Here is a 13,201-nt window from a genome sequence, read left to right on the forward strand (position 1 = left end):
GTTGGGTCCCATGTTGAGGTAAGGGTTGGGGGTTGGGTATCGAGAGTAGAGGTCAAGGTCGGAGATATATGAGGTTAGGTCCTAGGTAATGATCGAGAGTCGGGCTTAAAAGTTAGTCTTAGGTCAGGGTCAGTAGTCGAGACCTGGGTTAAGGTCAAAAGTCAATGTCGGATTGGGAATTGGGTCCTGTGTCAAGTTGAGAAGTGGGGTCTCAGGTCGGGATTGGCTCTCTTGTCAAAGTATTTTCGTATATTTTACCTAATGCTTAGGGACAATATTTGTTTTTACTAAGCAAACATCTTAAAATAAGTAAAAAAATCACTTATTTTTCATAAAATTATTTTGTAGGAAAACATTTTCTTGGAAGTCATTTTCCTTAATATCAAACCATCTATGGCTTCATCGTCCTCTCCCTAACCTTTGGTTGTAGGAGAGAACCCTAATTCTAATCCTCAATATTCTTATGCACTCTTTAAATGATGTGTAGTTTCTATGGTACTATACTTTATTTTGATGATTTGAAAACCTGTTGATGGACTAGATGAAAACCAAGTACCCATACTAGGCCAACATCAGAAGGAATAAGAAAATCAGGTTCTACAGAGGAACAAGTTGTAACTATTCCTAATATGGGTCTTATTTCATAGTATCAGGTCCATCGATCGTTGAACTTTCCAGAAGTCAATAGTATAGCTTCAGCTATACATTTTGTAGAAAAGTTAGTGTATAGTAGCAGAGAAGTGACAACATTTATCTCGACTAATGATAAACCTACTAAGTTTTTCCTCATAAAGAATAGATGAGACACCAGGTGCTTTAATTGCTTAACTTATGAAGTCAACTTTGTACAGCTATAAAGTTGTACTTTTCTACAGGTGGTTGGTGGCATTGCAGCAGAGGCGCAACAGGGCTATCCAACTTCAACCAATGGGATGAGTCATAGGTTTTTATCTCTCTTATATAAGCTAAAGTTACAAGAGCAAAACCTAGTTTTTACAAAGCTCAAAAAATCTTATCTCTCAAAAGCAAAAGCATCTTCATAAAAATACCATTGCTCATTTTCAACAAAGGGACCTGATCAAGTTGTTGCTTTAGTCTTTGTTGTATTTTTGAGTTTGTATCTTTCATTCTTAAATTATAAATCTACTCCTATATTATAAAGGATAAAAGATATTTTACTTATCTAAGTATTTAGGTTGAGTTGTATTAACTAGAGTTAGTTAGTCGAATCATCTATTATTTTAGTCAGGTTTGTTTTCAGCATTCTTGATGTTTCTCTCTGGTAGAGTTACCTAGGAGTGTGAACTAGATTTAATTGGCATGAAATATGTAGTAGAGTTGTTGCACAAGTCTTAGGTAGAGTTAACTAGGAGTGTTGACTAGAGTTAGTATGTGTGGTAAGTTACTACATCAGTCTTGTAGTAGAGTTATTACAAGGAGCTAAGATTAAGAGTTTAATCCTTGTGATTACTGAAGTTTGTAATAACGTTTGGCTTTAAAAATAGTGGAGTTGCTAGAAATCCTGTGAGACAGGTCGTGATCACACACACACACACATACACACACCCCGAGCAAGGAGCTTTTCACGTAATATTGTGTTCTATTTACTATTCTTGCATCTAACTTTATTCTTCTTTGAAGTGTTGCAACTGTATTTCAAGGAACCTGGTCTCTTGACGCTTGGTGTTGTTTATCTTTGTACACCTAACTCCATCTTGTATTAATATATTAAGAAATCTATTAAGGCCCTAGTATTGTGGTGGACTCATACAAGCCAACGGCTTCTGAATTCAAAACAACAAAATAAAATCTTCACTAAAACAATACTAAAACATGTTGAGTATAATCATGGGAATTTTAGTTAAATTCACGATGGAGGAGATAAGATGATATGTATAGAGGAAGGCCTACACCAAGTGTTTCTAATAAAGTTTTCACATGAAAAAATTGATATGCAAGAATTGAGAAAGTTGTTTCCTACAAAACTAGGAAGTCAAGGTTGTTGCCTTATCGGATGGCTCGTGCATCGACATATATTGCTTAGATTTGATAAGTATGATGATTATGCTTTAGGTGCGGTTAAATCTATTAACTACCTACTACACAATGGTACACAACACCAATTAAGAGTCTTTCCATGGATAATTAATTAGTTTCAATCCTGAGAAGAAACTTCAAAAGCTTTTTTTTGGACATCTTTTTCTAATTTACTGCTCGAGTTGTTTGCAAAACAACCTTACTGTCCATTGTATCAACAGTTACAGTCCATTGCATCAATAGTGGGTATGCCAATTTCTGTTGTTAAATCCATCCAAGAGAATTAGAGACCTAGCACATCTAGGGTCAAAGTCAAATTAGATTTACAAGTGAAGCTGTCGCAACAAATGAAACTTCAATATGTCAATGAGAAATCTAGAAAATTTGTGGATCACTTTTATAATTTTTTTTATGATAATTTGTAAAGTTATTGTACCTTTTGTAAGTATCAATTCCATGATGAAAGTAAATGTCGATTGCTTTTGATAAAGAATTTAACGAAAATCCAACAAGAAGCATCATAAGATGGAACCTATATTCAAAAATACCCGTTAAGTCCTTAGTTTTGATGATTGACAAATGCATAGCTTTGGACCTATTCCCTGAAGGTTTTATTATGATGACAAAGGCTTCTACGCATTAGGGAATAGGTTGGGCTCACCAGTCGCTGTCATAGTCAACAGTTCAGCTGACACATAGTATAGTGCTCATCTTTCTCAACAAGAAAACTGATGCTTCCATATTCTCATAATTATTTTTTCTTCGAAGTGCAAATCAAAAGTTGCAGCTACAACTAGGAACTGATTGTCATAGAGTTGTTTTTTTATTTCATTGTTGTATTTGAGTCATTGTAATATTGTTCTCAAAAGTCTGCCAACATTAGCTTATTATTGTAGTAAGGTTGAGGTGCAAACCTTCTTATTGTAATCATCTAGAGTTAGGTGATTGCTGAACCTAGAGTTATCTTGTGGAGTCCAGTTAAAGTTAACTGGAGGTGGAAACAATAGAGTTGCTACAGGAAGATTCCTTGTAATAGAGTTATTTCTAGGAAAGTGGGGATTAAGAGTTTAATCCTTAAGAGTGGAGTTTGTATTCAAGAGTTTGCTTGAATATAGTGGAGCTTTAGAAATACAAGAGGCAGGTCATGATTTTCCTCCCTTGAGCAAGGAGTTTCCACGTAAAACTCTTGTGTCTTTCCAAAAGTATATATACACTTCTTATGTATATATACATAAGAAGTGTATATATACTTTTTTTATCTTCCCACATATTTGTACTGTGTGTACTCTAGTTTTCTGCTGCTTATGTTTATTTGGGAAAAGTTCAGCAACCCACCCCAACCCTTCATTTGGTATCTGAGTAGGTTTTCCTTAAAAAAGTTGATACCTTTGGAAGGATCTTGAGCAGAGAAATGGCAGCTCCCCCAAATATAGAAGAAGGTCAGTCAACCACCAGACCCCAAGATTCAATGGAGAATATTATGGGTGGTGGAAGACAAGAATGCATGACTTCACCATGGCTGAAGATTGCGAGCTATGGAATATCATAAAAGATGGCCCTTTGTACCTATTAAGGTAGAAAAGATTCGCGATGTGACTTCATAGGTTCCCAAAACAAAGAAGGAGTTTGATGAAACTAATAGGAAGAAGATAGAGAAAAATTATGCAGCCAAAAAAATTCTTGTGTGTGATATTGGTCCTGATGAGTACAACAGGATCTCTGTCTGTTAGACAGCTAAGCAAATCTGGGATTGTCTTTAGATGGCCCACGAAAGAACCACGCAAATGAAGCAGTCCAAGATGGATATGTGCAAAGAGATGCATACAAGGTTCACTGCTATCACCAATGAGTTGTTTTATCTCGGTTAAGTTATTCCAACCCACAAATAGGTACAAATGTTCTTGAGTATACTACTCAATATATGGGAAAGTAAGGTAAATGCAAGTACTGAGGTCAAGGATCTGAATAAGATTGTCATGGATGAGTTAATTAGGAATCTAAATACATATGAGATGTTAAATCTGGTTTTGAAGGTAATCAGAGATGACCAAGGGTTAAGGATGAAGAAATTTCTTACATCGCTAAGCGAGGTATCAAGGCTTTGAAGATACCTGGAGCTTTTACCAGGAATGGAAAATCTAGCAGGGATTGTCCTATGCATAGGATGGAATACAAAGAAAATGTTAAGTAGAACAGTGAAAAGAAAAAAGGCTGAAAATAGGTTCAGGAAAGATATAATAAAAAGGCTAAAGCTGATGGAGTGGCAATGCAAGTCATAGCTGCGTTGAGTGACTTTTATTTAAATTTTGATCACTCTAAACAGCATGAGAATATATCCATCATGGTGATAAATAACAAAGTAGATGAGATAAGCGAGAAGAAAGAAATGACAGAATTTACAGTAAAAAAGAGAGACTGCTTATGTAATAAACTAACTACCCCAAATAAACATGTAAAGTAAAAAAAAGACTAATAAATCATCCAAGTTAAACAAAGAAATGTTTTGACTTTGTTCGGATCATCCCCAACTTGTTTAATCATCATCCGACCTAAGGGCCGAACTCATAGACAAGTGAAATTATCATTAGCCTCGCCGTTAATATATGTTGGGATCATCATTTTCGAATAGGGGCTACCCGTCCCACCCCACCTACGATGGATGTCAAGCCTAAGAACGTTCTATGACAAGGATAAAAGCTAACATTTTTAGTAATATTTAACGTCCCCACTTATCGTCCAAAAGGCGTTGGACTTTACTATTTTTGGATTTGTTTTCTAGACTAAAAGAAAGCTATGTTGCCTAGGACTCGAAGCGCGAACATATTGGACAACAAGTAGCACGTAATGGTTCCAAGTTAGCCTCTTGATTAATTAACATTTGTTAATGTTGTAGCATGCAAAGACAAATAATTATTGTTATTAACCTATAGGCATGATGTCTATATGTTCACAAGTGGTGATAAAGGACTGTGATTAGTGTATGCAATAATGTGTTATTAAGGTGTCTAAAGTGCGGTAAAAGTGTCAAAATACACACAAAAATATGCAAGAATTAAAGACATGTTTAGGATCTAATGTCAACATGCTAGACTTACACTTAACATGCTAAAATATTAAACATTATTAAACATGCTGAGTTTTGTTGACCATGCCCAAAAATTAATCAAACATGATAACCATTAATTAAACATGCTAAAAATTGATTAGTCATGCTAAGACATTAATTAGACATGCTGGAAATATCATTAAACATAGTGAAAATGGCGTTAGACGGGCTGAAAATTAATTAAACGTGCTGACCGTTATTTAAATATGCTAAAAAGGTGAATTAAGCATATAGAAAAGTTAATTAAACGTGCTGAAAATTGTTTTAGGCGGGCTGAAATTATGTTAGACATGCTGAAATTTATTTTATGGTTGCAGAATTTAATGTCTTAATGCTCATAACATGTTAAATTGTGTAAATATTCAATAAACATGTTTAAAACGTGCTGAAATTTATTAAAACATGCTGAAAGTTGTATTAAACATGCTGAAAGTTGTATCAAACATGCTGAAAATTGTATCAAACATGTCAAAAATGTATTAACATATCGAAAACTGTATTAGATACGTCAAAAATTGTATAAACATGCTGAAAATATTGTTAACATGCTGAAAATCGTTTTGATATGTAGGAATTAACTACTGACGTGCATGCTGTTTTAATGTAGGAAGTAAATTAACATATTAAGGCGTGCAGGACGAGGAACATGCTTAAATAAACTCTTAACATCATGGTAGTTTATTAATATATTGACCGAATTATTTCAATATTAAACGTGCCAAAAAACTATTAGTATGTCATGATTGCAGTGATCATGCTAAAACACATAACATGTCAAATACATATGCCTCAATATGCTAAAAGTGTGTTGACACGCTTACATCTCAATTTTCATGCATCGATGTATTAAAGAAGGGTTAATATGCTATTATTATACTAATGTGCTATCAATATGCTCGCATGCCAAATAATTTGGTCATATGCTTGAATGTCAAACAAATAGGCTTGATGTCGAATAAATTAAAATGTATTAATGCCCATGTTAACATGTTGGAATTGATATTGACATCTGGACTGTTAAACAAAGAGAAAAAATTTGATGTGTAGTAAACGATATTTGATCAATTTCCAGGTTGCCAAGACTTAATTTGATATTAATTAAAGTTCCTAATACATGATTTCTAGGCGGCCAAGTAAGTGATTTAAATCGTGTTTTGTCTAAGCGTCTCATATACCACAGAAGACATGTAAAACCTAAATCGTGCCTACTACGTTCATAGAGCACGTAATCCCCGCCCCCCAAAGCAGTCCTGAATTATTATTACATCATTAATGATTGTTTTTCAATAATATTACAGACCAACTTCATCAAGGGAAAAAATAACTAGTTAAAAAGTACATAGTTGACTCTTTGAAACTTGTGTCTGTTTAACCTGCGAAACAATACATAATAGTAAACAAACCAAACAAACATCGAGATATTCCTATAGACATGTTCCTACAAGCTTTCACGACATCATGCAATCAGAACACAGATAACGGAAAATGGCAGTATCGAGAACATACCAGTGAATATCAAAGAAAATAGAGATAATAAAATAAAAGAACCAAGCCCAGTGAAATATGTGAGATGCTTTTCCGTAAGCCTTAAAAGGTGAGAAAGCCTCTTAATTATAATAGCCAGTAAATCCTTCTTTTTTTTTGTTTTGTTTTTTAGAGTAATAGTGGTAATGAAAAACTGTCCCGTTAATGAAAAGAGTGGGATTGTTATACAGTGGGAGGATTGTGGGTTGAAAGGAAAGAAAATAGATCAGTGTCAATTAGTAGCAGCAGAGAAAGGAAAAAGAATCAGTCCGAACCAGTTAAGGAGGAGGAGAATATTTGAGTGAAGCTAATCAATAAGGGTTTCCATAAATATAGAATCACACTTGTAATGTCAAATTCGGTCAATGCAAATAAAAGGAAAATATCTGTTAAGTAGAATCAAACATATTCTTCCAAAATAATTTAGTATAAGTCTAAATTATTAAAAGAAAAAAAGTATCAATCAACAGGGTTCAATCAATCAATTATTCAAACGTCAGTTCGAAAATAAAAGGAAACACGTGCTTAGCAGAATCAATTAACAATAATTAATCTCCTTAATTAAATAAATGGACTCAATTAGAAACCAATTTGCCATAAATAGATGAATAAATAAAAGGATACTAATTTAAAAGAGAATAAAATCATGGCAAAGACGTATTAACGTGTCATTATTTACCACATATAACAAGGTTAGTTGGCAAAGCACAGGGCAACTAATTACAAAAAAATCAGGCTAAATCGACTCTCCCAATCTGCTAAATCAGTTTATTATTATCATTTTACGGTCAATATTTCACCACACATGCAGATCAGTTTTCCGTCAACCCCAATCGGATCAAACATAACCCCCATGATATGTTTCAAGAGCAAGCAAGAAAGATTAGGTACCCATATAACAGACCCAGAGATGAACATGAACACATAATTAGACAAATTGAATCACACTTCAAGTTAAATATCACGAAACTTTAATCACACAGAACATACAATTTATTTAATGGATTTAGGAAATTGAACCGTATAATAATTGGAACTGGGGGGTGGGGGGGGGGGGGGGGTTCACGGCTGGTTAGAAGCTGTTGGTTGGTGCGATGGCGCAGATGGGTGGCGGAAATTGGTCTCGTCGTCGTTGGGGGTGTTGTCCACGGCTGATACGGAGGGCGCTGGTCAACACGATGGGGTCGTTTGGTTGGTCGCCGGCGATGTTGGTGTGGAGGAACAGGCCGGATCTGAGCGGGGAGAAGGCCGGTCATCGCTGTGGCTGGTCAGCGAACAGGCTGGAGGGGTCGTTTCGCGGCTGTTGCTGGTGCTTCGCCGGCTGGTGGCGCTGCTCACCGGCATCAAGGGATGTTGGGAGAGGGAAGGGGCGGTGGAGGTGGTCTCGCCGGATATGGAGACGGAGTGGGGGATCGGCAGCCATGGCTGCCTCCCTTTGAGGCGAGAGAGAAAGAGAGTGGAGGAGAGAGATAGAGAAAAGATGGGGGGAGGAGGGGGATGAAAATGAGGTGTTAGGGTTTGGGTGTTGTTGGTTTAAGTATGGAAAGAAAGGTATGTTGGATCTCAGCCGTTGGATCAATTTCGATCGACGGGTGAGTTTAGACAGGTCAAAATTGAAATAAGAATTGAATTGAGTCTTGATTTAGGCTATAGTTGTAATCAGGCTAAAATTGATATAAATGGCTAAAATTATAAGGAATTAAACTGAAATTGTCATAGTTTGGGTAAATAAAGGCCATAATTTAAATAAATTAGGCCAAGTAATTTAGGCTGTTATCTAAAATAGTAATAATGATATCAACAAATAATAATATATACATAAATAATAACAATAAATAATGTATAATAAATGCATAATGATAATTAAATAAATAATAGATAATAATAGTAATTAAATAATAAATAGAAATATTAAATAATCAATAATAAATAATAATAATAATTAAATACTAGATTATAATAATATAAATGATAATGTTAACAAATAAGTAAATAAACAAAATAATGTCGATAAATAGTGAAAAATTAGACAATGTATTCGTAAAAATTGTGAGCATACATAATTACGTAAAAAATTAATAAAATTATGTAAAATATCGTATTTAATTTTAAAAATTATCCAAATGATGCTAAAAGATCAAAATAATTTATGCATTTTTTCTAAATTGTAAGTGTGACACGTTAGCATGTATCCAAAAGAGAAATAATATGTAAAATATTAATAATTGAAATTAAATAATTTTGATAAAAAGTGATATCGAGAGGTCAAAATTGAGTGTCAACATGAAGAATTGTCAACAAGTTTTAAAAACCCAATCTAATTATAAAATAGTGAATAAAGAAGTTGAATATGATGAAGAAGAAGCATTTGAGGATATAAGCAAAGATTTCAAATAATTTGAGAATAAGTCAAACCCCAATTTGGAGGAAACTGAAGCGGTTAATTTGGGAGATCATGAAAATATTAGGGAGACTAAGATAAGTGTACATGCTCAACCACAACAAAATAAATCTATAATTGAAGCTTTGCATGAGTATAAAGACATCTTTGCGTGGTCTTATGATGATATGCCCAGTTTGAGCACCGATTTGGTAGTTCACAAGTTGCTAATTGATCCTGTTTTTCCTCCTGTCAAACAAAAGCTAAGAAAGCTCAAAACTGACATGAGTGTAAAAATCAAAGAGGAAATCACAAAGCAACTTAAGGCTAAAGTCATTCGAGTGGCCCAATATCCTACTTGGTTGGCAAATATTGTCCCTGTTCCAAAGAAGGATGGCAAAGTTCGGATGTGTGTTGATTATCGTGATTTAAATAAAGCAAGTCCGAAAGATAATTTTTCACTTCCCAATATTCATATTTTGTTGGATAATTGTGCCAAACATGATCTTGCACCTTTTGTGGATTGTTATGCGGGTTATCACTAGATCATTATGGATCCAGAAGTTGCGGAAAAGACATTATTTATTACTCCATGGGGAACATATTGTTATCGAGTCATGCCTTTCGGACTAAAGAATGTTGGGAAAACTTATATAAGGGCAACGACTACAATGTTTCACGACATGATGCACAAAGAGATTGAAGTTTATGTGGATGATGTGATCATTAAATCAAAAGAGTAGTCTGATTATGTCAAAGATTTGAGAAAATTCTTTGAAAGGCTTCGGAGGTATGATCTCAAACTTAACCCAGCAAAATATGTATTTGGAGTTCCATCGAGAAAATTCTTGGAGTTTATAGTCAGTCGGGGCGGCATTGAGTTAGATCCTTAAAAAATAAAAGCTATTTAAGATTTACCTCCATCAAAGAACAAAATGGAGGTAGTGAGCTTACTTGGAAAGTTGAATTATATCAGTAGATTCATTGCTTAGCTTACGACAACCTGCGAGCCAATATTTAAGTTATTGAAGAAGAATGCTAAAGTTGAATGGACTGAAGAATGTCAAGAGGCATTTGACAGAATTAAGAGATACTTGTCAAATCCGCCTATTGTACATGTATGTGTTAGATATTGTACATGTCTGTGTTAGACAATTCTTCTGGCTGTGTATTGGGTCAACATGATGTTACAGACAGAAAAGAACAGGCCATATACTACCTTAGCAAAAAGTTTACCACTTATGAGGCTAAGTACACTCTTGTTGAGAAGACGTGTTGCGCCTTAACTTGGGTAGCCCAAAAGCTGAAACATTACTTGTCATCTTATACTTCTTACCTCATATCTCATATGGATCCTTTATAGTACTTTTTTCAGAAGCCTATGCCCACAGGCAGACTTGCAAAATGGCAGATATTACTCACAGAGTTTGATATTGTGTATGTGACACGAACTGCAATGAAAGCTCAAGCCTTGGCAGATCATTTAGATGAAAATCCTATTGACGAGGGATATGAGCCATTAAAAACTTATTTTCCAGATGAAAAGGTATTATTTATTGATGAGGTTATTTCTGACGATTGTCATTCAGGCTAGAAATTGTTCTTTGATGGAGCTGTTAATGTAAAAGGAGTAGGGATAGGGGCGGTTTTTATTTCTGAATCAGGACAATATTATCCTATAACAGCTCAACTTCGATTCTACTGTACCAATAATATGATAGAATACGAAGCTTGCATTCTAGGATTGAGATTAGCCATTGACATGGGGGTCCAAGAACTGTTGGCATTAGGAGATTCAGATTTATTAGTCCACCAAATTCATGGAGATTGGGAGACTCGTGATTCAAAGCTCCTACCATATCGAGGTTGTTTGGAAGATCTATGTCAACGACTTATATCAGTAAAATTCAAACACATTCCCAGAGCTCATAATGAGATTGTTGATGCTTTGGCGATCTTATCTTCGATGCTTTAATATCCCGACAAAACTTATATTGATCCTTTGCATATACTGATTCATGATCAACAAGCATATTACAATATGGTTGAGGAAGAACTTGATGGGGAGCCGTGGTTCCATGATATCAAAGAATATACTCATACTGGAAAACATCTTATACATGCCGATAGTAACAAAAAGAGAACCATTCAATATTTTTCTAGTGGATTTTTCCTAAGTGGAGGAATCTTGTATAAGAGGACTCCTGATTTGGGACTTCTGAGATGTGTAGATGCTAAAGAAGCTTCAAAAATCATGACTGAAGTACATTCTAGAATTTGTGGATCACACATGAGTAGGTATTTTTTGGCAAAGAAAATACTCCGAGCAGGTTATTATTGTCTCACCATGGAGCGGGATTCCATCAATTTCATTCGTAAATGTCATGCATGCCAGGTACACGGAGACTTGATACATTTCCATCCATCTGAGTTTCATACAATGACTACTCTATGGCCTTTTGTGGCTTGGAAAATTGTAATACCTCGAGAAATTTTTCATTGAAATTTTGTGCGTAAACGTGTTGGGTTCTATCTTCTAGAATAAATTATAAAATTTTCATGCGAAATTTCTTAGATTATGGCCCACCATTACGTATAGTATCGAATAAGCTTTCCGACGATATGTGGATCATCCAAAACGGACACCCGAGTGATGAGTTATGAACATTTCGATCGAACCGTGAATAGTAGTAAATAGTAAAACGTGCAGGAAAAAGTACTAAGGCCTGGCGTATTTTTTCTCCAATTTTAAACGATCATAACTACTTGTACATAATGATCTGGGTGATCTACTATATATCAATAAAAAGCTCCGCGGGTCCTCTTTCCGATGAAATTGGTTTCATCCAATTTGTCTATCGGAGCAAAAATTTATGGTCGATCTACTTCAGCCTATCAAAAGTGAATTTTTAGGTCAATTTTAAACGATCATAACTCCTCGTAAACAATGATCCGGGTGAGATACTATATATCAACGGAAAGATATGAGAGTCCTCTTTCTAATGAAATTAGTTTCATCTAATTTGGATATCGGAGTAAAACATTATGGTTGATCTACTTCAGACTATCAAAACAGTCCACCAAAGGACAGATTCGAGAATTATTTGATTTTCAGGGGCGTTTTGGTCATTTCCCCTCACCCAAAATCTGTCCAAACCTTATATTTCATCAAATTCCCTCAAAAAGAAAACCCTAAGCTCCTTCATCCAACTTTAAGAACCTCCAAAGTTCACCATTAATTCTGCAAATTTATTCAAGATTCCAAGTTCCTAGTTCAAGAACTTCAAGAACCTCCAAAGTTCACCATTAATTCTGCAAAGTTATTCAAGATTCCAAGTTTCTAGTTCAAGAACTCCAAGAACCATCATTCAAAGGCACGATTAACATCTCAAAAATGAGTATCGATCTAAAGTTCATCATTCAAGGTATGTGGGGTTTTTCAACATGAACTCTCTTTCGTTCTTGTGCCCAAAAGTAATTTTCTTTACAAAGGCATGATTTTTATTTGATTTTTTATGAATTTGAAGCATGAACCCATATCTTATGATGATTATCATGAAATCTTGATGTTTTATGATTTTGAAAGATGAATTTACATGTATGGTGATATAAAGCATAAATCTTGAATGATATTTATCATGATTTTGATATTTAGGTCGTGAATCCCCATTGGAAATTGTGTTTTTTTAGAAAGTGTGTGTTATAAGTACGTTGATGTTGAATATTTGAGATATTTTGAATGATTTAACCTTTTCGTCTTAATGGAGTTTTTTTGAACTTGAGTGTGAAAGAAAACCACAACGTGGTTGATTTTGATAGATGGGAAGCATGATGTATCCTGATGTATATTTATATATTATTAAAATTGTTTTGTTGTGGATTGTCTTTGAAATGATCTGAGCTAAGTCTGAGAGAAATCTTTAGCACCGAGTGAGAGGTATAAAGCGACCTTACTTCCCTAGAACTACGTGCCCCCGTAGGAGTGAGGCTGAGGCTAATTTATATAGTGATCACTAGTTTTGTGTGGATTTGATATCGATAGTCCTACTCCAATGGCAAGGATAGGACGGCTCTCCCCAATGTGGGTTGTACGTTGGACTTCATGTAGCTCACATGGTTTATGTCAGTTATAGGATCTCCCAGTGTGTGTGTGT

At 34.9% G+C, this 13,201-nt stretch overlaps 1 long non-coding RNA gene across 1 annotated transcript in view; it reads left to right on the forward strand.

Annotated features, from left to right (window-relative positions):
- Positions 1-1,031, forward strand: part of LOC124888439 — a 5,771-nt gene extending 4,740 nt beyond the window's left edge. The window contains exon 2 of the long non-coding RNA XR_007046559.1: positions 876-1,031. This is a non-coding gene — a long non-coding RNA (uncharacterized LOC124888439). The remainder of the gene's footprint in view (positions 1-875) is intronic.
- Positions 1,032-13,201: the final 12,170 nt, after the last annotated feature.

This window comes from Capsicum annuum, chromosome 11 (assembly GCF_002878395.1).
Source record: "Capsicum annuum cultivar UCD-10X-F1 chromosome 11, UCD10Xv1.1, whole genome shotgun sequence".
NCBI lineage: Eukaryota > Viridiplantae > Streptophyta > Magnoliopsida > Solanales > Solanaceae > Capsicum > Capsicum annuum.